This window comes from Equus quagga, chromosome 1 (assembly GCF_021613505.1).
Source record: "Equus quagga isolate Etosha38 chromosome 1, UCLA_HA_Equagga_1.0, whole genome shotgun sequence".
NCBI lineage: Eukaryota > Metazoa > Chordata > Mammalia > Perissodactyla > Equidae > Equus > Equus quagga.
Window position 1 is genome coordinate 162,861,047 of NC_060267.1, and position 27,587 is coordinate 162,888,633.

The window sequence follows — 27,587 nt, forward strand, 5'->3', positions numbered from 1 at the left end:
GATTGGCCCTGTTTGTTTCAGGTTCTTGATGGGGGTTGGGGGTGGAGAGAAGAGAAAGGTGACAGAGGGTTGGTGGGAGAGAGCTCTTATGAGCAGGATAAACAGCCCCTAAAGTATCTGCTACAGGAACACAGATGTGGAGGGTGTATCCAGACAGACTATGGTACCCCATGAACCTTTCAGTAATTTTTATTATTAGCCTAACAATCTTTATTACAATCTTAATTCTCTTTATAGTCAAAATAAACAATCTTGCTTATTTTCTTAACAGTGAAAGGCTTTAGTTTGTTGTTATCTTTACCTGGAGTTAGCTGCATTTTAATGGATGCCTCCGGGAGATGAAAAGTTTTTCAAAACACAAAAGAATTAAAGAATTTAGATTTCTTGATATTACTCATAACTGTGACCTGTAGCTCTAGTCTGAGGGTGGGCCAGATGAAGTCCTAGAATGGGGGTGGGTTTCAGTTCAGGTCCTGAAAGAAGCAGACACCAAGACAGGTTTGGGTGTAGAAAAGTTTCATTGAGAGAATAGCAGTGAAGGATAAAGGGAAGGAAGCAGGAGCAGTAGGGAGGGACTGACACCTGCAAAAGCTACGAAGGAAGGAAGATTGACTAAGAAGATCCTAAGACTGCAGGCAGTTCTAAGAAAGTGTTGATGAAAATAATCCATAATCAATCTATAAATGAAAATTTGGGTGAGTTTGTTCTGAGCTAAAATGTGAGGACCATGGCCCGGGGCCTCTTCCAAAGGAAGAAAGGGCACCAAAGAAATGGGGTGTACAGAGTGGTTGTATACCCTCAAAGAAGATGTTTCACATATGATTGAAGCGTCCCTTTTACAATAGTCACGAGACTGCTCTGTCAGCACAGTGATTGATGGACACAGCAGGTAGGTCTGCTGTCTCAGTGGACACAGCAGGGTGGCAGTTCTGTTGTCCTGAGCTGGGTGGTCACAGGTGAGCGTAGCAATCAGTTCCTAGCCTAAGGAAAGATGCTTTTCCTTAAGGAAATGCCAGTGTGTGTGTGTGGGGAAGTTGCACCTTTATCTTAAGGCCATTTGTTCTTGCCATAGTAAATGTTTAAAGCAGATATACAATGCGTGCTCAATGGCCATGTCAGGCCCTTTTGCAAAAACAAAGTCAGGCCGAATTAAGTTTACACCAAATGGCCTCCTCATATACTCCAATATATCCTATTGCTTGCCATTTCTATTTGTCAAGTTTTGACCAGACATATGGGGAATCCTTGAGTCAAAGCTGCCCATTAGAGGGATCCTGCATCCTTCCAGAATGGGCCTGCACTAATAGCCCTGCTATGCTCAATCACTGACTGGGAGCAGCCCAGGGGAAATGTGGCCTTGGCATAAACAAAATGGTGGATGCAGCAGGAGCAGCTGAGGCTGAAAGGCAACCGTGCTCCCTGCAGTTGGAGATCTAAGCAGGGTATTTCCACGGAGGGAAGTACAGGGTACCAAAGGAGATGATTCCTAATGTCAGTTCCACAGCCCATGCTTACCATATCCCTCTCACTGCCATATGGTGCAGGATGTACATCCTGTTATCATGTTAGTCTAGGCTACTATGGCAATTTCAGGATCTGGTGGTGGCCTATGTACCCAGGAGAGTTACGTGGAGTGGAGGAGAAAAGAGCCAGGAGAGGGGATGTGAATGTTGGCCTTGCCAGAGTGGGTCTAGGCTGAGTGTCCCCATAGGCAGAGGCCTAGCGGAGAGCTAGTCTTTGAGGAGGGCTGTCCCATCAGGTCCCCCCTCCCTGGAGAACTCTGAATTTCTCGTGCTTCACTTTCTGTTATGCCCTGAGCCAGAGAATGCACACAGATGCCAATGCAGAAAAGCAACTAGCACACAAATTGCTGAAAAATTGTCTCAGTTGCTATTTTTCTAAGAATGTTGATGTCACTTCATATTTAATTTTTCTACCTTAAATATATGAATTGTATTATATGTAGCATAACAAAACAAGTTTTTATACAATGTTTATATTTTATACAGTTGTTAATCATCAGCTTTTTTACTTTAGTTTCTTTTTCCTAGTTTAGACTGCAGGCCACTCTCAGCCCTGTCATGGTGCTCTGTACTGACTGAGGACTAACAGACCTGTCAGGTTTTCTCTTGGAAACTAAGAATGTGAGGAGCCAGAGAGAAGCTGGATCCCTTGAGCTACTGTTGTGGCCTATAGGATGGGGTCATTCTGCTCTCCATGAAGCCAGCTGGGTCTCCCACCCCGGAAACCATCAGAATGCAGGTGATGGGAGATGACTGGGCTGGTTTCCCAGGTCTCTTAACTTCCTGCCCAACAATAAACCTCTAAAATAATATGGGTACATGTGTGACTCTTGCCTGCAATTATGGAAGAAACTGACTAATCCTTAGTAGTTCAGGAGAGAGATGATGAGGATCTGAGGTAAGAAGATGTTGGTGGGGCTGGAGAAGAGAATCCATTACTTGGTGACTGAATGTTGTGGGATAAGGAAGAGTCACGGAGAGCTCCCAGGTTATCTGCTTGGGGCCCTGGGGGATGATGCACCGCCAGTGGAGGTAGAGGGCACAGGAGAAGGGGCAGGTTTGGAGGGAATTTGAAAAACTCAATTTGAGCAGGTTGAGTTCGAGGTGTCTGTGGGGCCATTTGGGACAGCTGGATCTATAGGTCTATTCTGGTTATTTATTGCTACTTAACAAACTACCACAAAACTCAGTGGTTTAACAGAACAATTTTATTTATTTGTCCACAGTTCCACAGTTTGGGTATGGTGGACAACAGCTCGTCTCTGCTCCATGTGGCGTCAGCTGGGGGGACTTGACTAGGGCTGGAGAATTCACTTCCAAGATGGCACTCACTCACATGTGTGGCAGGTTGGTGCTGTGTCCAGTGGGAACACAGCTTGGGATGCTAGCCAGAGACCTCGGTTTTCCTCCATTTAGCCTCTACAGGTGGCTAGGTTAGATGTCTCACAGCATGGTAGTCTTACAGTATTTGGATTTCTTACATGCTGCTTCCCCTAAAGGACAAAAGCAGAAGCTGCTGTCAAAGACAAAAGCCAAACCAGCAGGGAAATAGATTTTATTGAGGCTATTGCAATAGGGAGAGTACCCAGATTTGAAGATCAGAGTGTTTCAGCAGGGTGGTTTTGCCTTATACTTTTATAGGGTGGAATGGAGAGGTTAGAGGTAGGATGATTATTGCTGGGGTTGTTTTGTAATCAGGGGAAGTCTCAGACAGCCACGAAACATGTGTCTCTGTGTCTAGCCAGTTTCAAGGGGACAAACAGTTCTAATCTCGGCTAATCATTCATGAAACAAAGAACAGTAAGTTGAATGGTTTGTGTCTGACCTCATCAACAGGTTTAGGCAAAAAAGGAAAGGTCTGTGTTGGGCCTTGTCACAGGTAAACAAGCAGTCATCTGCTATTCTTAGGAGGAAGAGTAGACAGTGAGTTTCATCTAAGTCAGATGGAGAAGAATGGTTCTTTCTTGTAAGTTGCTTCCCAGAACACAAACAGGTGGAGGAATTTCTTAATTGTCTCTGTTTTCCATGAGTACAGGCTCTCATAAATTTCAGTGTTGTCACTGCAAATCTTTCTTAAGGCCCAGGCCTGGGTGGCACAGTCATTTTGGCCACATTCTATTGTTTAAAGCAAGTGACAGGTCCAGCCCAGATTCAAGGGGAGAGGATTACACAAGAGTGTGAAAACTGAGGAGGCATGGTTCATTGTGGGCCACAAAAATAACACTCTCCCACAGAGTCTGAACCTTGGACTGGATATTTAGACTGGAATGCTACCAGCATATCTGAAATGGTAGCTGAAACTACTGGGGAGGATCACTCTGTGGGTGTATACATTGGTAAGGCAGAAGAGTCCACCAACATTGCAGACACATGAGATTGGGGTATTGAGGATTGTGAGTTTCCTAGTTTCTCAGTAGCCCTCGTTAATACTGTTTCTCTATCAACATTTTCTGGGCTTTTGTTGCTAGTTCTATTCCATCCATGCCCATCTTCCTCTACTTTATACGTGGGACACCTACCACAGCATGGCTTTTGCCAAGCGGTGCCATGTCCGCACCCATGATCCGAACTAGTGACCACTGGTGCCCGAGAAGCAGAACGTGGGAAGTTTGCTGCACAACTGTGCCAGCCCTTACAGTTTAATTATTTACCCTGATTAAATCTGGAGGGAGGCACTAACTTCACCTGTCCAGTTTCTGCAACAAAAGGGCAAACAGAGAGGAAATCCATGTGAAGGGCAGGGTTTGTCTGTTTGTGAACAAAGGTCTCCCACACAGGGACCCTCCTCTCAAGCTAGCTAACCTTTGGAAATTCAACCTTTCTCTGCCTTGGTATCTTTTTTCTGCACTCAACAGTATCAACTTCCTTTGGAGCTCTTTGTGAAGGTAGCCTAATAACAGACCATAAACCTTTTTTATTAGGTGAAGCATTTACCACTCTAATTCGAATTACTATTCAAAGGCTTTCATATTGGGGAAACAAACACTGGCACTCCACGTGCCTAGGTTAAAGGGAATGTTAAATCATGACTAAGCAAAGGGAGAGGGCAACAAGGCACAGAGTTTAGACATTGCCTGCGTTCTGAGAGTCAATCCGAACTTTACAGAGATACCACAATGCTAAAGACACATATTGTCCTGGGTTATGAGCAAAGATAAAATCTGAACCTAGTATTGTAGGTTTGTAAAATAACACTGTTACGTATTATTTCTCTATGAGTTATACTAAGTAGGTCTGCACAAAATGTTGACTGCCCCAAAGCGGAATGAGGTGCATTTCACAGAGGAAGTGACAAATGAGCTGGGTCTTGAAGCATGAATAGGAGTCTACTCAGCTACAGAAAAATGTCCAATGGAAGGCAATTTACATGCAGCAAGGAAATGTAAATTCTTGGGCAGGAGGGCCAGCCTCTCAGCACCCCAGGAGGGTCCCTGACATCTCCCTTTCCTCAGTCCCACCCTGGGAATGTAGTGGTGTGAGCGTGAATGGCCAAGTCGCAGAGGCAGGTTCCCAGTCTCCAAACGTGTGGTGGTCAGAGGAGAGGATGGAAGGGGAAGAGAGGGAAAGAAGTGCCAGCTTACAAGGCAAAAAAAAAAAAAAAAAAGCCATCCTGCGCATGCGCCCTGGCAGCCGGTCGGCTCCGCAAAGAACAGCTCAGCCCGCTGCTCAGCGCCCACCTCGCGCCTCGCGGGGCCCCACAGACCAGGCCCCCAGGAAGAGCGCGTCGCGCGCCCGCGCAGTCTCCAAGCCCGGGCGGGCGCCTGCGCACGAGCGTCCCGGGCGCGCGAGGCGCGGGGTTATTAGAGGTGGAGCGCGGGGAGGGCGCGCGGCAGGAGGCGGTCGCCGTTACGGCGCGAGCGTGGTCACGTGGTCGTTGGTCACCGCCGCCGCCACCACCCCCTCCCATCCTGTTCTCTTTCTGGCCCGGTCGGTTCCACGAGCGCCCGGCAGAGACTGAGGGAGAGAGAGAGAAAGAGGAGGGGAGGAGGAGGAGGAGGATTCAGGGAGTAGGAGCTGGGGAGCCCTTCTGCGCCACAGGTAAAACAAAACGATGACGATGATAATCATAAGAAGGTCCGAGCCCCCGAGCGCCTCCGCCTTCCTCCAGTGCAGCCCCCACATGCAGTGGCTCCCGCCCCGGCCTCCCCCTCAGCCTCTCAGAACGAGTCCCACCTCCCCTCGCGCCGCTGCTGCAGCTGCTGCCGCCTCCCGGGAAGGCCTGAGGGTGCCGCCGCCGCCCCCCGGCCGTGTGCCTCCCGGGTCGGCGTGGGGGCTGGGTGGCGGGGGGGGGGGCTCCCCCAGCTCCAGGGCGGGCCGGGGAGGCGGCTGCTTCCCCCAGCCTGCCCGCCTCCCCTCCCTCAGGAGGTCGGGGTCTAGGCTGCGAGGCCAGCTGCTGCAAGAGGGCAGAGCCCGGCGGCGGGACTCGGGCTCGACTTCCTACTCGGTAGGCTTCCCTGCTCGTTTCAGCCGTGGGCAGCACGCTTCCTTCGTGGACCGGAAGCGAAACGCGCCCGGAATCCCCAAATCTGTTAAAATGCAGCCTTTGGAAGAGGGAGAAGCCTTTCACTTGTCAGAAAAGAAACGTGACCTTGTTTTAGTACCACTTAAGTTTACTCACCTTAACAACGTGCAAATTGAGGGCTTTCAGGATATGCGAAGAACTTTACAGAGGGTGAAAGTTGATTTTTGTTCCCCCTCCTCTTCCTGGAAAAAGGAACACAAGCCTCCAAAACAGTTTTCGGTTCTACACGTGTCCTGCAGTTTGTTCATTACTAGCTGGTATACAGTTTTCCTTCCAGAAATATGATTTATGTTTAAAGTTTACATCCTTTAGATTTTTTCTAAATAATAGCTTTTTGGAAAGAGTTTCATTTGTCAACTCTGATTTGGACTAAATCTCAAAATTTTAGCATGCAGGTTGCACACCTTTAGGCTAGATTGTTCTGAAATTTCTAAACCTAGTCATTTTTTGGTAGTCTTTGCACAGCAAAATATAGTCCCACTAAAACTCTGTATTACTGGTGTTGTGCTTTTGCACAAAATACTGATATAAAGCAGGAAGCGTTAAATGTAGACATTGTTGAAATGAACTTTTGAACACTTGATATAAGTAGTAAAGAAATTCACTTATGTGTTGGTTATTTTATTGAGCTTTTCTGATTCCACGTCTTGGTAATTTTCATACCGTATCTCTAAATTCAAATGTAAAATTTAAAATTTTACATCTATCTGCAGTCAAGTCATACAGAGCAGCGCTTCTCAAACTTTAATGTGCATAGAACTCTTGTTTAATCCCTTAGGACTCTTGTTTAAAAGTGCAGATTCTGATTGTGTAGATCTGTGATGCAGTTTGTTAGTCTGCGTTTCTTATAAGCTCCTCTTAAAAGCTGCTGGACAAAGAACCATTATTGAGGAGCAAGGATGTAGATAACTTGTGTGCTAAGACATAAAATGATGTATCAAAGAAGAGGTGCCTTTTAATAATTCACCCTGGGTGTAGAGGTGGTTTGAGAGAAGGCAAATAGCAGGATGAACTGAGAAAGGTTACTTTAGGGAGATCCCTTATGTAGTGTGAGCAGGCAGTCAGGGTCCTATGGGAGGGGCCAGCAGAACTTGAGGAGCTGCCCCACCCAGGAAGAGTGCAGGTACCAGGTCTGCTTGCTGTGTGGTGCCTGCATTACTTGGTCTGTCTGTTTTCTATGGAAGCTTGGGGTACTTAACTTGCTCATCTATGGGTAGTTAGGTTTTTTAACTATAGGTTATGAATCTTATGTCTCTGAATGCACTGCTGGGATGAAAGTTTCTTTTCTTGGTGGAAGTATTGAGTGTCTGGTCTTGTCTCTCACTCGCTCAAATACAGCTGTCAGTTGAGTAGTGCGTTCCTGAGCCTTGGACACAAACTTACAAGCAATCAAGAGTCTCTACCTGTTGAGGGTATCGTTAACGGGATTCAGATTTTTTCCTAATGTAATTTTTTAAACAATTTAAGTTGAAAAGTAAATAAAAGTGTCACACGTAACCTCATATACTTTACGTAAAAATGATTCTACTTTTAAAAAAACTTTATGGAAGTATAACATCAAGTACTTTTAGTAACATAACTTTTGTAATCTTCATTCTGATCCTTACTTTACCATTGTTTCTTCACGTTATTAAATAATATTTAGGACAGTATACTTTTGAAGCACTTACTAAGTCCCGGGCACTGTTATAAGCACCTTTCTTATCCTAACTCATTTAATCTTTTAAGGAATTGAAGCAGAAAGAGGGTAAAAGTCACATGTTCAGGTTTACAGAGCTAATGCAGAGCTGGGATTGTGGCCCGCTGGCTATCTAGAGCCCGTGCTTTTAATGATCTTCCCTATGCTGCTTTTTTAGAAGAAAATCAAATAATGATACTCTTTTAAATCCCTTTTTCCTAGAATTGTTGAGAATTATGAGCTTTGCTTTCATTTTAAAGTTCAAATTTATCATCTTTTTTTATTTCTCCCATTTTATCTTGCTTTAAAATGAGGAACTGCCTCAATACTTGTGATCTTTTCTGAATAAGAGACTGAAATTTGCAAAGCTTTATTTTGTTTGCTGGACCAGTCTCTTTCTAAATTTGTATGTCACTGTTAAATGTAAAAGTAGTGTCTGCTTCCCTTTGACCCCGCAAGTTTCAGTTCTTCATTTCCTGCCTATGCCTGTCCTCCACCCCTCCATTCATACATGGTAGATTTATTCTATGTTATCCTAACACTTAGGGTTTTTAGGGGGATTCACTGGGTTACTGACTTTTTATTTGGCCAGTAAGGGCAATAAAAAAACTAAGCATTGGTCACTGTTATCATATTTTAACATTGAAAAAGTGAGGACAACCTCAGAATAAAGTATGATATTTTAAGTTGAATGACTTGTGTTTCGTAAGAAAATTAATATATCATCCATGCCCCACCCCCTTTTTGTCCCAGACCCCTGAAAGCTTTGTCCTGAATCAGCACCAGTCTGGGGAATGGTGCTTGTACACTAGTATAAGGCAATTTTCTTAACATGGACAAATGATTAGAATGGCAGTAATATACTGAGTGTGTGCTAGAACTTGAGAAATTAGAGGTTGTTATTGGGGGCTGTTGTGGGAGGGGGAAGTTGTTTTGAGGATTAAATGAGTGTGTGTGTGTGTGTGTGTGTGTGTAACATATACATATCTGTGTATATAACATACTCAGTTAATTCTTACATTTTCCAGGTAGATAAGCATATCATCTGAAGCTAGCCATCTTGGTGTAAGGGTTTTTCATGATTAATTTTCATTTATGGAAGCTGTGCTGGGATGATTTTCTTAATTTCACTGACTTGAAATAAGATGTTTTGTTATGGTATCACTGTGAATTGATCTACTCAGCTCTCAAATGGATTTAAAAATATTTGGAAACTGCTCCACCAAATGATCTCTGTTATGGACTGAATGTGTCCTTATTAACATAATATATTAATATATACATATATATGTAAAATGCTTAGATAGTTAATGCTATCATTGTAAGTGTTAAATATTATGTTGTACTATGGATAATCTGGAGTGTGGTTGATCCTATCCATGTAATCAAGACTGACTATATTAGAATGAACTTAATGGAAATTGTACATTTATTTGGTATAAGGCTGTATGGGCCAAGAAGACAAAGTTTTTACTTTTTGATGAAAATGCAGAGTTGGTATATAGTAATGCTCTTATCTGTTTGGAGAATGAAATATGTGTAAATATGGTTTGGCAGCTCAGATCTTTCAAAACAAGGCCGTAAGGCTGTAGAAATAATAAAAGATGTCTTTGGTAGTTTTATGAAAGGATTGGTTTAAAATTTTCATGTGTGGTGTTGTGAAGCCTAGAACAAGACAGCCTTTTTTCTGAAGGCTTCTCTGACTATAACTTTTACTTCCTCAGTTGACTCCTTTGCTCCTTGAAATAATCCATCTTTCTTTGCATCCTCCGGACCTGGTCTACAACCTCTTTTCTGAAACCCATGGTGGCATGTGTGTCTCAGATGTAAAAAGTTTTTGGAATTTAGAAAATTAATATGGTGCATATGCTGTATATTGTGAATCCTCCTGTGGATAGGAGCAGTCACCCCAAAATCATACGCATTAATTTTCCCAGCAAAATTATACATATTCACACTAAGTAGAATAAAAAAAGACTATAAAAAGCTTCACATTAGTTAGGCCATGTTTTGTTGACAACTTAGAAAACAGTTTTTAATTTTTAGACTTTTAGATTTTTGGAATTGGAGATAAAGGATTGGGGTCTGTATATATATATTTTATAACAATGTTCATCATAGTGCCGGCCTCCTTGACTAGACAGAGAACTGGAGTGTGGGATCTGTGTGTTAGCATTTTGTGTTTTTAGCACCCAGTGTAGGGCCTGGCATGCATTAGGTGCTCATTAAATGTCCATTAGTTTGGATGAAAAACATCTGAAGATAATATCATTCAGTCATTGTTCTGTGCTGCATGTGGTATCTGTGACTGACTCCTTGAAAATATTTAGTAACTGCGGATTTTTTATTTTTCTTAACTTAGTTGCCTAGGAAAGGTAGTTATTCGATTACTTTTTAAATTTTTTTATTATATTTTTTTTGCTGAGGAAGATTTGCCCTGAGCTAACATCCACTGCCAATCTTCCTCATTTTGTATGTGAGCTGCTGCCATAACATGGCCACTGATGAACGAGTGGTGTAGGTCCACACCCAGGAACTGGACCTGGGCTGCCTAAGCAGAGTACATTTAACTTAACCACTAGGCCACTGAGGCTGGCCCTGGATTAGTTTTTGGAAACAAAATAAATTTAGGAGATTTGAAGTAGGCATTATAGATGATTGCAAATTTTCATTAATTTGTATTGACAAGAATGCTTACCTTTACCTTTTTATGGGTCATGAAGTCTACATTTACAAGATTGATTTACTTTTTTAAATCGATTGGATTTAGTTTTACATGATAATTTATAATAGACTAGTTGTGGTATATCTGAATAAGAAAATGCTGCTGTGGGTACATAACTTGGGTTGAATAATTACAGGGACAGTTTAGCCTGCCAGTAGAAAAAAAAGGGTTTTTTTTTTTTTCCTATTACAAAAAGTAATGTCTGTTGTGGAAATTGTTAAAAATAAGTGATCAAAAATAAATTACCTGCACTGTTGGGAATTTCTTAAAGTTCCCATCAGGATTATCTTGCTTTGGGAGAGGCTGAAAAAAAGAGTCAGATTTGTACTGCAAGTCCTAGTTTAGAAAGCCAAGTAACAAATGTTGGTTAGCAGGAATGTTTTATCTCTTAGTGTTACTAAACATTTTGTTCCTAAGTAAGATAAAAAAGTTGAACCAAAAGTAATTAGGTCTTCACTTATAAATAGTGGATCTTTAGAATAATTAGATCAGTGAGAAAGTAAGTCCCACTTCTGCTATAACCACCTTGTGGGAGATGCACCTGCCTTCTGATGGAGTTGGGGTGATACAACATTGCAAGAAGACTGAGCCCAAGTTACAGGCCTGGCTGCAGAGGTGGGCATTCTGTTTGTGGATAACCAGTGGGGATCAGAATCAATCGCTTTGGAGGTGTCCCAGTAGCTACTGTGCAGGAATCCAAGAGGAGTTTTCAACATTACATCTCTTGTCATCCTGGGGAGAGATAGTGGATTGATTGCCCTGGATCCCTGGTGGGATTTGGTGGGGAAGGTGGTTTTGATAGGAGATGGGCAGGTGGTACCGTTATGTCTGTCTTTGTCCACTGCACACATTTAACTAGTCGTCTTTTTCTTCATCAAGTCCAAGAATCTTGTGGTAAGAATACTCATCTTGAGAGGTGGATGTGTGTGGTGTAGGGATGCTTGGGATTAATTGCCTCCCTTCTCCAGCCTTCATTTCTCTTAACTAATTTAGGGGTTAATCTTAATTTCTTTGTCCTTTGTTGTATGTGTATATATGTATGTGTATTATAGATATACAAAAATAAATGTATATGTGTAGCTGTACTTATTTTTTAACTAAAAGTAGATTCATGCTAGTTTTTTGCTTGCATTTGTTTTTCATTTAATATTTTATATTACTAATATTGTTACTCTTCCACATAATTTTTAGCGTCTCCATACTATTTCATTATATGAATGTACCATAAGTAGTCTTCCATTCTTGGACATCTAGATTCCTTTCAATCTTTAAGACAAGAAGTACTACACTGAACATTATTGTGCCTATGCATTGTTATTTATTTAGGAAAAATTGTTGTGAGTGGAATTACTGTGTCAAAAGATAGGCCCATGTTTAACTCCTTGTTTTGAGCAGAATAATTGGGTCAAAAGATATGCCCGTGTTTGATACACATGGCCAAATTGCCCACCAGAAGGGTTGTACCACTTTACCCTTGACTGCAAAGCTGTTTGAGAGGCCCTGTACTTGCCATTATTCTGTATTGCCATGTTTTCTTTATTTCAACAGATTTATTTGGGTATAATTGACTTTATGCCTCCTCCCCTTCTGCTTTCTTTCAGGTTTTAACATTTTATGTAGTTAAATTTTGTTCTTCCTTTATGTATCTTGTAGACTTTTCCTACCTTATGTTTATATTGGTATTAATTTATATTTTTCAACTATTTTCATAGTTTCAATTTTAAATTTTGGGTTTGCAGTTATTCTAGAATATGTTTAGTTGTATAGTATGAATTAGAAGTTTCAAAAATTTTTATGCTTTTCATTAGCCAGTTTTCTCGATACTATTTAATGAATGATTTATTTTTTCTCCTTGGACATCAGAAGCTTTATCATTTGGTCTTTTGTACATTCCCACTGTATTTTATTTTTTATTGTTGTGAATTGGATTTTTCTCTTTATATATGTATGTGTGTGTGTCTCTGTTTATTTTTTTCTACCTGACTATTGTTGGTAAATAGAAGAGCTACTGATTTTTTTGTAACCAGTCACTTTCTGAATCTGTTTATTATAACAGCTTTCAGTTGATTCTCTTACATTTTCCAGGTAGATAAGCATACCATGTAAGGATTTTTTTCATGATTAATTTTCTCTCAATGGAAGCTTTGCTTTTCTTAATTTCATTGACTTGAAATATGTTTTGATATGGTATCACTGTGGATTGATCTACTCACCTCTAAAAAGGATTTTAAAATATCTGGAAAACACTCTACTAGATGATCTCTGTAATGGACTGAATGTAGTCCCTTAAAATTCATAAGTTGAACCCCCCCCCCATGGTTATAGGAAGTGAGATTTTTGGGAGATAATTAGGATTAGATGAGGTCATGAAGGTGGAGCCCTCATGATTGGGATTAGTGCTCTTATAAGAGTCACAAAAGAGCTTGCTTCCTCTCTGGCATGTGAGGATGCAACGAGAAGTCTGCCATCTGGAAGAGGGCCTTCAATGAGACCTTGACCATGCTTGCACCCTGATCTCAGACTTCAGCCCCCAGAACTGTGAGAAAGAAATTTCTGTTGTTTAAAAGCTATCCAGTGTATTGTACTTGGTGATAGCAGCTGAAACTAAGACAATCTCCAAGCCTCCTTCTAACTCAGAAGTTTTGTGATTCTACTTTCCTGTCAAAAGACTCCTAGTAATGTACACAGCTCTCTGGTACTTAGGGCTTGCAGCTTCCTTTGTAATTGTGTTTGTCCAGCTCCACCTCCCAAGCAATTACTCTGAGGTTTTGCATTTTTGTCTCCTTAGAGCTTGAAGATTTTCTCTGTGTGGTTTGGCAGAGATTAAAAGAGAAGACTGATAGACTGCAGAGATCAGACATTGCAACGTTGTGTTTGCTTATTTGCAGTATCAAGTATCATGATTTTCTTTTTCTACTCAGGTGGTGTAATTGTCTACTCCTTATGTTGAGTTTTCTTTTCAAGCTACTATCCGATCCTGCAGTGGTCTTGCTATGGTCTACGTAAAGTTCTCCAAGCCAAATTCTGTAATTGTCAAAACTGAGTATAATGGAAACCATTGGGAAGTGATAAATTAACCAGGAGGCAGTGAAGGTAGGACAGAATGGGAGAGGTTGGGACAAGGAAGTGCCTGGTATGTCACCTCTTTTTTCTCTGGCCCCCTTTTTACTTTCTGATTATCTTTCTGGACTTTTCTAACTCTGCTGTTCGGATAATCTTCTGGCTTCCTATTTATTCTTCAGATATACCTTGTTTTCTTTCTTCAGAGAATTGCTCCCCTACCTCCTTTCTACTTTGATCAGGAGTTCAGATGCTTTCTTTCATTCGGTGAAGTAGCCTTGATCAGTTCCCCTGATTTTCCTCTTTCTGGTCACTAAAACTACCTGCAAAATGCCTGACCAGTGGCTATCATGCATCCTATCTTGCAAAGGGTGTGGCAAAACATTGATTAAATTTGGGCTTCCTCATAACATAAAACCACCGCTTTGGAATTGTTAACAAAATGAGAGAGAGATACTTTATAAAGACATATTGTGAGAGAATTGTAAAGTAGTGACTGAATGGTTGAAGACTACAGAGGAGATAGTGAGAGATTAGTGTTACAAAGAGAGGAAAAATTTAGGATGAATCTCTTATCTTAGATCTCCGACCCCGTTTTCTTCCTGAGCTTTAGACACGTGTATCTGATTGCCTACTGGATAACTCCACTTTTGGATGGCCCACAGAAAACTCAAATTCAGTATGTCTGCAAGTGAATTTACCATCTTCTCTTCAAAACCTATTCCTCCTCCCAAGTTTATTATCCTGGTGAGTGGCACCACCTCTCTCTCTAATTGTTCAAGCCAGAAACCTGGCAAACACATTTTACTCCCTTCTCCCAAATCCTCATGTGAAGGCATCAAGCTCCGTGGAGTGTATCTCTTGAGTCCATTCTCTGTATCCCCTCTACTTCTACTCTGGTTTATTATCTCTTGATCATCATCTCTTGCCTATGTTTCTGTAAGGTTTTCTGACTGGTGGCCCTGTAGCTAGGTGATCTTTTTAAGCTCTCACCTTGTTCTCTTACTCTGTAGCTTAAAACCCTTGAGTACCGTGCTGTCACCTATTTCTTAGTCTTGTGCCTCCTTCTTCTGCCTCCACTATACTCTGTGATTTCATTATAAAGTACTGAAATTTTTGAGTTTTTGGAACTGTTTATGATTTTGCTCACCTCAAGCCTGGGATATTCTATCTCTTGCTCTTACTGACTCTTGTGAGGTATCAGCTTAAGTGCCACTGCTCTAGGAAGCTTCCTTACACCACTGAGTTTGTGTTGTACCCTTCCTATTTGGCCAGATACCCTATACTACTACGGAACATTCATTATGTATTATACTAGTCTTTTTACCTAATAGTCTGTGTTCCACTTTTGACTGTTCTGTAAGTGCCAAGGCAGTGTACATCATCTTTACTCATACTCCTGGTTTTGTGCCTATTAAAAGTAGATGTCCCATACCAAGTACTGTTCTAGGTGCTGAAAATATAACAGGAGTAAATAAGAGACTTTTCCGATTGTTAACTGCTGTGTGATAAACCACTCCAACACTTAGTAGCTTAAGACAACAGTAATGTTTATTTACTCATGACTTTATAATTTGTATAGCACTTGGTAGGGGTAGTTTATCTCTGTTTTACTTGGTATCAGCTCATCAGAAGTCAGAGTTTCCACTTCCAAAATGGCTCACTCACATGGCTGACAGGTGATACTGGCTGCTGTCTGGGAGCTCAACTAGGGCTGTTGATCAGAGCACCTACATGAGGCCTCTCCATGTGGGCATGACTGGTGGGTTCTGAGAGGAGTGTCCCAAGAAAAAGCATTCTAAGAGGTAGAAAGTGGAAGCAGCCCGTCTTCTTAAAGGCGTTGCTTGGAACCGTTGAGCATTACTTCTGCTGTATTCTATTGGTTAAACAGAGTCAGTCAGATTCAATGGGAGGAGAATTAAACTCCATCTCTTGATGGAGAAAGTGACAGAAAATTTGTTACTGTGTTTAATCCACTACACAGAGCTAAACAAACAAAAAATAAAACTACAAAAATTGTTGGATGAGCTAATTCCTGTCTATACTTTCAATCTCCCAAGCATCGTGATTGTTGTTAGTGCTGTTGAGTTGATTCCAACTCCTAGTGACTCTGTGTACAGCAGAGCAGAACCCTGCCCAGTCTTTTTGTGTCGTACTCACCTTCCAGCACCATATCAGACAGTGCTCTGCTGCTATTCATAGGGTTTTCATGGCCAGGTTTTTTGGAAGTGAGTGGCCAGGTCCTTCTTCGTAGTCTGTCTTAGTCTGGAAGCTCCACCGAATCCTGTCCACCATGGGTGACCTTGTTGGTATTTGAAATAGCAGTAGCATAGCTTTCAGCATCACAGCAACATGCAGCTGCCATGGTACGACAGCCAGCAGATGGGTGGTGTGGTTCCCTGACCAGGAAACAAACCCGGACTGTGGTGGTGAGAGCACCAAATCTTAACCACTACATCACAAAAGAATCATGATAATATATCATTTAAAAAAAAAGTATAAAGTGAAATTTTAGAAAGTAACTTATATTCCCACCTTTCTTAAACAGTATTTCTTTTTCTGTTATTCAGTTTCTTAATTTTTAAGTTTTTTTTTTTTTTAAAGATTTTATTTTTTCCCTTTTTCTCCCCAAAGCCCCCTGGTACATAGTTGTATGTTCTTCATTGTGGGTCCTTCTAGTTGTGGCATGTGGGACGCTGCCTCAGCGTGGTTTGATGAGCAGTGTCATGTCCGCGCCCAGGATTCGAACCAACGAAACACTGGGCTGCCTGCAGCGGAGCGCGGGAACTTAACCGCTCGGCCACGGGGCTAGCCCCGTTAATTTTTAAGTTTTAATTGTGCATGGAACTCTTAATTTTAATCAGTTTTGTGTTCTGTTTTTTAGTTTTATTTTTCATGGATCCTCGTGCACTGTTATTACTATATATTTCTAGAAGTGGGATTATTGTATGAAAGGGTATGTATAATTTAGATTTTGATACTTATTGCCAAACTGCCTAATAGAAAGATAATATTAATTTATACACCAACTTTTAGTGCAGGATATAAATTACATTTGCCCATAACCTTGCTACCTGAAGGTATTGTAAATCATTGCTTTTGTTTAACCTATTGGCAGAAAGTGATAGATTGCTTTTTTTTATTTCTTTGGTGCCTGTTTAAACCCTTTGTCTATTTTCTGGGAATGTTTATTTTTTTTCTTACTGATTTTCAAGAGTATTTTGTATATTTTAGATTTTAACTCTGCCTATTATATCTTGCCAAATATTCCCAATTTTGCTTATATAGTCGTGTGTTGTTTAACGATGGGGATACATTCTGAGAAGTGCGTCATTAGGTGATTTCATCGTTATGCGAACATTGTAGAGTGTACTTACACAAACCTAGATGGTATAGCCTACTACACATCTGGGCTGTATGATAGTATTCTTATGGGACCACCATCATATGTGTGGTCTGTCATCGACCAAAATGTTATGTGGCACATGATTTCATTTTTAGACTTCTTATAAAGTCTATATAAGACTATATATAAAATCTTATAAAGAACTATTAAATTTTTATGTAGTTCCATATCTTTATGATTTTGTTTCTTGGCAGAGACAAGATTGAACTTAGTTCTTCCTTTTTTGTCATCTTTTTGCCATTCTGGCCAATCTTCCAGTAGTTTCAATTATAAAATTTTTGTACATTATACATATTGCTGGTGGGGAAAAATCAGCAGACCAATAAATTCCATAGCAATTATACAGATTTCTATTCGGGGAATTAATTTCAGAATCTTGTCCATTTCTTAATAGTCTTGTAGTATAATGGAATTGATCTGTTTTGGGATTTGGCAAAATTTTATCCTAGACAGTACCAGTGAATCAAGCTGAATAAAGACAAATTGTTCCTTGCTATGTGTTGTACTTTCCCACAAAATGAAACTTTTAGTGATTGAAATATAAAAGTATGAAACGTTTTAAAATTGAAAACAATAATTTGCTCAGCTTGGTTATATGGACAAAGTAATTCCCTGAAAAGAATTAGAAATTCTAGAAAAATTTTTCTTTTCCTTAAGAGCTGACGTAACAGTAAGAAATTACCAGGCCAAAAATCTACATGAATGAAGGGCTTCAGAGAAGTAAGTAGAATATTAAAACTGCTTTTCCTCTGAGGACATTTGTCACATTCTAGGGAACTTTTACTTTGGTTTTGAAGGCCTCATAAGGCACAGGGCTTAGAAATTAGAGCCAAATTGGCCTAAGGAAGGGCGTCTAATAGGAAATTTCTTCCCTATAAAACTGGGACTCCAAAGAGCTATGCCCATAGAGCATGGGTAAACCAAGATTAAAATCTTCCCAGGCTCTGGCTCACAGGAGGCTGCAAGAATAGTTGTCTTGGACCTGAAAAAACACCTATTCCTAAGAAGTTATTAGGGCCAGCCCCGTGGCCGAGTTGTTAAGTTTGCACGCTCCTGCTTTGGTGGCCCAGGGTTTCGCTGGTTTGAATCCTGGTCATGGGCATGGCATTACTCATCGGGCCGTGCTGAGGTGGTGTCCTGCATAGCACAATCAGAAGGACCTACAACTAGAATGTACAATTATGTACTGGTGGGCACTGGGGAGAAGAAGAAGAAAAAGAAAAAAAAAAAAAGATTGGCAACAGATGTTAGCTCAGGTGCCAATCTTATAAAAACGTTATAACCATGAACCTTACCTCTTCTTCATTTGCTGCTCAAATTAGTGTCACCTGGGTTGTCCAAAAAACTCCTCAAGTTGTGAATTTAAAGTGGTTCTGTGTATCTGCTAGAAGCAAATGAAAGTCCTCTCAGGTAGAATACATTTTTATCTTAGGTCCCAAGTGATTCCCACTAGTAATTTTCTAGAGAATTAGCTCACAATGAAATACAACCAAGCACACAAAGAAACAAGGCACCATGAGTAAGAAGTAGGAGAGACAACTGACAGAAGTAGACTCTCAGAAACTTCAGATTTTGGAATTATCAGACAGAGATTATAATACAACTGTTACATTTACAAAAAGAGAATGTCTGCAAGGAAGAGGAAACTTAGATTTTAAAAAGACTTGAACAAAACTTCTAGAAATAAAAAATACAGTAATTTTAATGAAAAACCCACTGGTGTGGTTAACAGTAGATTAAATACAACTAAAGAGAATTAATGAACTAGACAAAGAAGAAATTATCCAGAATGTAGTACAGAAAGACAAGGAAGTGTGTAAAAAGAAAGAGGTTTAAATATATAGAACATGGAATGAGAGGGTCTAACAGTATTTCATGAGTTTTCTAATTGTAGAAGGGCGATGTAATGGAAAAGGAGGCAATATTTGAAGAGAGAATAGCTGAGAATTTTTCAGAGCTGATGAAAAACACCAGTCCATGATTTAAGAAGTTCAGAGAATTAGAAGCAGAATAGCTAAAAGGAAATATACTTCTAGACACATCATAGTAACATGGAGAACACCAGTAACAAAGAGAATATGTTAAATATTGGCAGAGAACAAAGGACAGATTAGCTTTAGAGTAGCTGTGGTGGTTACCCTGATAGCTGACGCCTCAGGAGCAGAAATGGAAGCCAGTAAACAGTGGGATGTTGTTGCAGGAAGTTTTTTGTGGTGATTGATGCATGTTTTGAAGTCTTGCTGTGTCAATGATATAAATTTAATATTTATATTTGAAATATTAAAAGTCAAATCAAGAAGAATTTGGAGAAAACTGTGTCTTGGTATTTGCAAAAATAACCCCTGGAAATGACTTTATTCTCATTCCCTAGTCCTAAGGACAAGTTTCTGGAGAACAAATAGTTGGAGATTTTTTTTTTTTTAACCTGTGAACAAGGTTAGCATAACTGGGAGTCTAGAATGCTGAGAAGGGCAAACAGACCTTAAAGATGGACTTGGATTAGAATCTGGCTCTACCATTTATTAATTGTCTTGGTCATGTGACTTAACTCTTCTCACACTTAGTTTTCTCATCTGTAGAAAAAAGAGATAAGACTACTTTGCAGGTGTATAGTGGGGAATAGAGTAGTGTTTGTAAAAAGCAGTGAGTACAGTCAGTGGCTCTTAATGGGTTCCCAACTATTTGTTACTACTGAGTAACACAGAAGAGTGAATTGCATCTGGGAAGGAATTTGAAATATTTTACTGTACAGATGATATAAAAAGAGTTGACCATAACTTTTAGCGTTGAAGATCATGGACACTGATAGTAATGATACATTTTTTTGAAGTTAAAAATTGTCAGAATGTGGCTTCACCTGTTGATTTGGTGGGTAATTTTGCATCAGATCAGCTGTGAATGCTGCCTACAGTTTAGGCAGCTTCTCATTCTTCACGTCACAGAAGAAGGCAAGATGAAATCAGTAAGATAAGAAAATTAGAAAGATTGCCAGCCACAAAATGCACACGTGCACACACTGTATTTCTGTCTCTTGAAGTTAAAGTTCATGATAACAGTTAATTTATGGTAAACCTGAAATTTTGGGAATTCAGTCCAAAAAATGGCTTTCAGGTATGTACTTCAAATTTTATAGTTTAGTTTTCAGAAGTTAAATAAATGAATTGACCTTCAAAAATTTAGAGTGGGAGTGTCAGAGTACTCTAATTATTGCTATTTGAATTGAGAATACTAATTTCTATAAAATATTTAGACCAAGATTTTCCTTTCTCTGCTTTTTGTTGTTTATAGTCGACATGAAATAGAATCTTTTATTATGTGGAATTGTACACCTTGCAAATTATTTCCTCTTTTTTATTCTTTATTCAACATCTAGACATTTTCCCTCATTGATTAGTGATAACTATGTAGAATGTATTAGCGGATTGCATTTTTAAACCACATTTCTTATTATCATAGCAAAATTTAAAAAATAATGAAGACAACTCAAGTTTTTATTTTTGGACCTTGACATCATTTTTAGAATGTTGGTTACAGTGATATGTTATAGTTGTAGCTTTTGAGTATATTCAGGTTACAGAGACACAACTAAAACAGACATTTTTTGTCTTTCAAGAAGTTCCAGGATTGCCAGTCAAATAATTTGAAAATGATATGGGTAAAAATAGTGACACAACTTTACTTGAATACACACACGCACAAATGCTTCCTACTAAACATCGTAAGCGTTGTAACTGTTTTGATTTACTTTAGAGACTTGTGATGCAAAAAATTGAGCAGCAGCAAATTTTTGTGCAGTGAGATCATGTGCTGTTGGCATTCGTGCCGTGCTGCTTTTGATCTTGGAGGTAATCCTTTGTAGTCCCAAACTTTAAAGCACTTTAGGATTATACTTTCTAATTTGATGTATTTTGCATTAGTAAAAATATATAGGATTAGAAAAGACAGTGTATGTAACTCATGTAGATGTTTTTTTTCTTATTTACATTTGACTTTGTATTTCATATTTTGAGCTTTGGTTGTTTATATTCCACAGGTTGGTAATTTCTTTTTAACTAGTGGTTGTACTGTGTGAAAAATTATAGGTTAAAATTGAATGAGCCCATTTTGTCTTTTATCTCTTCAAATCTTTTATATTTTGAAAATGAGTGTTATTTATGTGAATCAAAGTCATTCCTCATAGGAATAGAAATTACTACTATAGTCTGTTAGCTGGAGTTTAGTCATACCTCTCTTCAGTGCTCTAGTTTGGCTTTTTTGCAGAACCAAAGATTTTTAGCTATAATCGTATCTTCATATTCCACAACACTGTTAGGAACACTGATAGGTTAAACAAAAGCGATCTAATTTTTTTAAGTTCATCTAGTAGTCCAGTTTTAGAAGTAACACTAGACAAATGGGTTTTTCTAGTTATTAATGATTGCTTGTGTAAGATAAGTAATGATGCTTTCAGGTTTTACTGGGTTACTTTTGTGGTATTTTGCTGAGAAAACATTCCCATTATGACATAAGTAACATTCTAGATTTTTAGTGGAAAACAATAGAGTCTCTCCTTAATGGCTTAGCAGTCTGGGTGACTACTGTAGAATTCTGTGGAAACCTTTCATTTAAAACGTGTTTTTTTTTGGTCTTGAATAGTGATTATCTTTTATAAAACAGTTTACTCAAGAAATTATTCAGAAATCATTGCAGCCTTGAGAGGATAAATGGAAAATTTGGTGAAAACAAGTATTTTTAATAATTAAGTTGATAATATTTATAAAATTTCAATATTTGATGATACCAAGGAATTATTGTTAATATTGTTAGCTGTGATAATGACATTGTGGTTATTTAAGAAAGAGTCATAGCTTTTATATTTTCTAAGTAAGTAGGGGTAAAAATAACAATGTCTGGGACAAGTGAAAACATGTAGCAAAATTTGATAATTGGTTGAGTCTGGGTCATGTGTCTATAGGGATTCGTTATTTTCCCTTTCCTTTTTTTTTTGTTGAGGAAGATTAGCCCTGAGCTAACATCTGTCCTAATCTTCCTCTATTTTGTTTGTGGGATTCTGCCACAGCATGGCTTGAAGCAGTGTGTAGGTCCGGCGCCCTGGGTCTGAACCTGTGAACCCTGGGCCGCCAAAGTGGAGCATGAGAATTTAACCACTATGCCACTGGACCAGCCCCTCACTTCTTTTGTATATGTTTATGGAATGTTATAAAAATCAATTAGAGGTTGCTAGGCCTAGGGGAGTGGGAATGGGGAGTTTTTGTTTAATAGATACAGAGTTTCTGTTTGGGATGATGAAAAAGTTCTGAAAGTAAATAGTGATGGTGGTACAACATTGTGAATGTACTTAATGCTACTGAATTGTACAATTAAAAATCGTTAAAATGGTAAATTTCATGTTAGGTATATTTTACCTTACTAAAATATAAGTACGTTAATAAAAATAATCCCCAAGAACCATCATACTTTAGGGAAAACCTTTTTTCTTTTGTCCTTTTCCTTTTCTTTTCTCCTTGACGTTGTCCTCCTTCAGTGCGGAGAGGAAGATGAAGGGAAGCACTCATCTCAGCAGTCCCTTTATGGGGTTGGGCTCTAGAGCGGCGTTCTTCTAATTGCATGTTCGTTGTTTGTGAGGTCTTTAGCAGGTTGCTTCCAGCATTAAAAAAAAATTAGGAAATCTCAAGTGCATTGTGCACAGTGAGGATAAATGTGGTTGTCATGAAATTTTTGTTTCAGTTATGTAACATGTATATATGTACTGGGTTGTGATGTAAAATGTATTCCTTCAGTGGAGTGGGCATTTTTAAAAAAGTAGTATAGAGAATACTGGTGACCACATAGCGACTAGAAAGCAAATTTAATAATTTGCACAAAGGGGCTAGGGTAGTGACTTCGATTTCACTGAGTTTTCAGACATTAATCAGACAACTAGGAGGAATAGTTAACCGAGAAGATCTGCCAGACTGTTCTGTCAGCATATAATGATGAGTCATGCACAGAGTGAGGGAAGTAGGCTGGATGGTGGCTTGAAGATGCAGGTCTCATTTTAGGGCTTTTGTATCAGTGAGAAATGTTTATTAATTAATTGGTAATTACGAACTTTTTGAGGTAGGTCCTTCTTGTAATCTGTTCTATTTGCAGAGCTTGACACAGAGTAGATGCTAAGTAAAGCTCTCTTGATATTTATACAAGTATTATTTATGTTAAAGATGTGTGAAAGTTTGCTAATATTTATTTAATGAATTTCTCTTTTGTTGTTTTTTTTTAAATATTGGCACCTGAGCTAACATCTGTTGCCAATCTTTGTTTTTTTCCTTCGTCTTCTTCTCCCCAAAGACCCCCAGTACATAGTTGTATATTCTAGTTCTGAGTGCCTCTCGTTGTGCTGTGTGGGATGCTGCCTCAGCGTGGCCTGAGTGGTGCCATATCCACCCCCAGGATCTGAACCGGTGAAACCCTGGGCCACCGAAGCAGAGTGTGCAAACTTAACCACTTGGCCACGGGCCAGCCCCGAGCTTTGATAATATTAAATACAGTTTAAAATACTAACTAGAGATTGTCATGTTGTTTTAGCTTTTTTTTTTTTTTAAAGTATTCTCTTTTTATTTTTAGCTTGAAATCACTCACAGGGAATACTGTCCCAGAGAAAAGAGGGGAGAACTAGACTCTAGAGCCAGACGAGACTGGACTCACATTTACTTCTCTTGTTTGCTGGTTGGGTAACTTAGAAAACATTTGTAACTTGTTTGTGTTTCCTTTCCTCACTGTGATATTGCCTTAGGGAGTTTTAAGTAAAATGAGATGATTTACATAAAATTCCTAGCAGTACATAGTAGCTCAGGAAATGCCTCTTGTTATTTATGTCAGGCCCTTTTTTCTTTACAAATCTCATTCTTCCGAGTCTGTAATCTTAAATGGATCTTTCGCTTTAGTTTGGGGATTGTTGTCTAATATTTTTCTGTGGAGGTCAAGGATAAACTAATTCAGTGATTAAGAAATACTGTTTATTCACAAAATAAAAACAAATAATAGATGTTCTCTCTGCTCTAGAAGTGTTTCCTTTCCTGAAATATTTTATGGATGGTGAGCAAATACTGAATTATTTTATTAGACTAGTTCTATTTAAGGAATTTCATATAATGATTACCTGAGAGTCGAGAAGTCCTGTAATGATCGGTTGTTAACACTGCACTGTTTACAAATTATGCCCTTATTCCTTATGTTTAAAGCAGTTCTTTTCAACTTTAACATTTTATGATCTTTGAAAGAATTTACGAAATAAGATTAATGGTTAAAGGCATATGTTTCAGCTGATTAGTCTGGATGGATTTGTCTTGAAAAAGGACTGAATTTTGTGGATTTGAATGATAAGTCCCTGACAGGAGGACGTTAGCATTTTTTTCCTCCAAACAGATGTCTTGGTCTGCACTGACTACAACTCCCATAATCCTTCCAATTTTCCCCCTCTACTAAATAAGTTTTTAAAAAGTGACTTTTTTTTTTTTTAAAGATTTTATTTTTTCCTTTTTCTCCCCAAAGCCCCCCGGTACATAGTTGTATATTCTTCGTTGTGGGTCCTTCTAGTTGTGACATGTGGGACGCTGCCTCAGCGTGGTTTGATGAGCAGTGCCATGTCCGCGCCCAGGATTCGAACCAACAAAACACTGGGCCGCCGGCAGCGGAGCACACGAACTTAACCACTCGGCCATGGGGCCAGCCCCAAAAGTGACATTTTTATTATAAATGATTGACTTAATTCACGCAAACATTGCATCTGAGGAGAGACTTCGTTCCAGTGAGGAACACTTTGGTATGAATAAAATGTTGTAATCTTTATTTTTACTTTGAAGAGTTTAATACGTGGTTCCCTCACCCTCCCACTGTCTCTCCCACTCTCTGCACCTTCCCCCCATTACTATATTTAGAATATTTTTGTGTAATAAGCTTTTTTTAAGATTAAAAGTTTTATGCTCTAGTATGCTGAGGCATTACACTATTTGATACTTCTTTTTTAAATGACATTTAAAAACACAGTTAGTCAGGATCTATGCAGAAAATAGTAACCAGTATAGGTCTTTCAACAGAGGAAAATTAAACTAGGAAGTGGCTGCAAAGGTGATTGCTGAGAAGCCAAATGGGACTGTGAGACAAACCAGATATTAACAACATCTGGAAGCCTCTGTGACACCATTAGGGCTTGGGAGAAGATGAGAAAAGCTGGTATTACCAGAGTACAGAAGCCAGGGCTGAGTGGCTGGAGCCATAGCTGGGGCTTCATTATGGGAGCTGGGACATCAAGGGCAGGACTGTCTGGAGGAAAGTGGAGTTATGGAAGAGACAAAGCTTCTGCCAAGGATGTGTCAGGAAGTGGGGAGTGTGGAGGAGAAATACCCTCTGGCTTCTCCCTCTCCTGCCTTCCACCCAGGAGTGCCTCCCAACTGGCCAAATCTTCCTGAAAGCCAGGGGCACGGTTACTTGGAAAATAAGCAGTTGCCTGTGATACAGAGCAGCACAGGTAAGTCTGGGGAATGGATCTGAAAGCATTTAGTTGACTAGCTCAACAACTGTGTTGCTAATTTATAATATTCATCAATATACCTGTGTACCTGTGCAGTGTTAGCTATTAAGAAGACTTTGCTAAAAAAAAAAATAAGCAAAACTAACAAAAAGACCTCTCAGTTCTTTTTTTTTTTTTTGACAATGGAAAGATAGTTTCTCAAAAACCAGTGTTAAGATCGGCATTTCAATTCAGTTAAAACATTTACTGAGCGGCACTTTATTAGGTAAGTGAGCTCCAAAGTTGAAAACACTTGGTTCTTGGTTTTGTGGTACTCACAGTCTACTGTAAGAGAATTTTTTTTAAAGGTTACTTTTAATTGTTAAATTTCAATAGAATGTGTGATAAGTTACAGATGGGGACATGGTTTTGTAGGCACTCAAGGGAGGAACCATGAACCCAATCTTGTAGATTATGGGATGCTTTCAGGAGTTGGAAACTTGAGTTGAGCTTTAAAGGATTGGTTGGAACTGGTAAAGAGAGGTGGAAGGGATGCTGCTGGAAGGAGGAGAAGCTTGTGTAAAGCCTCCAAAGCCTAAAAGAGCTTAAAGCACGTGCAAGAAATTTCAGTCACGGTTGCCTGGAGGGTCAAGTTTGGCTCATAAAATGGAACTGGGGAGCCAGGGAGAGGCCAAGTTATTTCTTTTTTTTCAAAGATTTCATTTTTTTCCTTTTTCTCCCCAAACCCCCCAGTACATAGTTGTATATTCTTTGTTGTGGGTCCTTCTAGTTGTGGCATGTGGAACGCTGCCTCAGCGTGGTTTGATGAGCAGTGCCATGTCCGCGCCCAGGATTCGAACCAACGAAACACTGGGCCGCCTACAGCGGAGCGCGTGAACTTAACCACTCGGCCACGGGGCCAGCCCCAGAGGCCAAGTTATTTTTATTCTCAAGCAGACAGGGAGCTCCTGAAGGTATAGTGAAGTGGCCTGATAATAACTTATTTTAGCTCTGTTTTTCCATGTGTGGAAAATGAGTTCAGGAGGGTGCCATCTAGAGGCAGGAGAGCTGTTGAGAGGATATTACACTAGACCAGGCAAGAGAAGAGTGCTGGACATAAACTCTTGAAGGTGTCTTTATGTCATTTCATCTAAGTGCCTCCTAGTGCTGAGCTTCTCAATCCATGCCCCTCTTTGATAGACTCTTCTATGTTATATGAAAATTCAAAGTAAGTAATACAACTTTTAAAACAAAGAAATGGATAGAATGCTGTTTTGTTTTCAAATTTTACATGCCTTTCTGGATATTCTGTTACTTGTTCTCCTTGGGAATCACTCTTGTAGGATTAGAAACAGGAACGTCACAGACCTTGTTCTCTCGAAGCAGGTATGGGAACCACTTACTACTCATGATCTCTGCTGTGCTCTATGGCACTGGGAGGGTGCTTTGCTCTCTTGGAGCTGGGTGATGGCTGTGTTACTGAAGTGTTATGGGATGTAGTAATTTCCTGTAGAAATTTTCTTGAGGAACATTTCCTGTATTCCCTAATATAGCTTCTGATATTGAAGAGTGACAGATTTGCAGTGTGACATTTAGTTTTAGTAAATGTATCTTTTAAAATACCCAAAATCCTGCATTGGAATAAGATCCACTTTGCACATTGATTTTAATGTATATTCTCTAATTTATTCTGATGATAAACATGAGATAGGTGTTGTTATTAGTACTGTTTTCTTCTTTCTGTACACACTCCAGTCTGGATTGTCTTACTCAAACTCTAATAGGATTTCTGCTATATCATAGATGAGGAAGACAGAATTTTTGTCCTCAAGAAGCCTATAATCTAATGGGGTGAACAGACATTAAGTTATAATGTAAGGCCTAAGAAATAAGTTAAATAGAAATACACTATTGAAGGAATTTGGCGGAAGAAGATATTTACTGTACTTTACTGTGTCTGAAGCATATATTTTTTCCACAGTTTCAACATTTCTAAAATTGGCAGATGTCTTACAATTTGATAGCATCTTAGACTTGAGGAAATGTATATTTTGAGAGAATAATAAAGGCACATAGGTCTTGGAGGATTTGGAATTTAGTTAAGTGGAGAAAGTCTTAAGAAAAAGCACCCAGGTGAGAAATCCATGGTTGTGCCTAACAGAATAAGGGCTTTTGGGAGGCTGAC

General features: G+C 39.5%; 1 protein-coding gene across 1 annotated transcript in view; it reads left to right on the plus strand.

Annotated features, from left to right (window-relative positions):
* The first annotated feature begins 5,412 nt into the window (after window positions 1–5,412).
* Window positions 5,413–27,587, plus strand: part of TBC1D5 (TBC1 domain family member 5) — a 562,315-nt gene continuing 540,140 nt past the window's right edge. The window contains exon 1 of the mRNA XM_046674041.1: window positions 5,413–5,561. The gene's annotated coding sequence lies outside the window, so the exon portion shown is untranslated. The remainder of the gene's footprint in view (window positions 5,562–27,587) is intronic.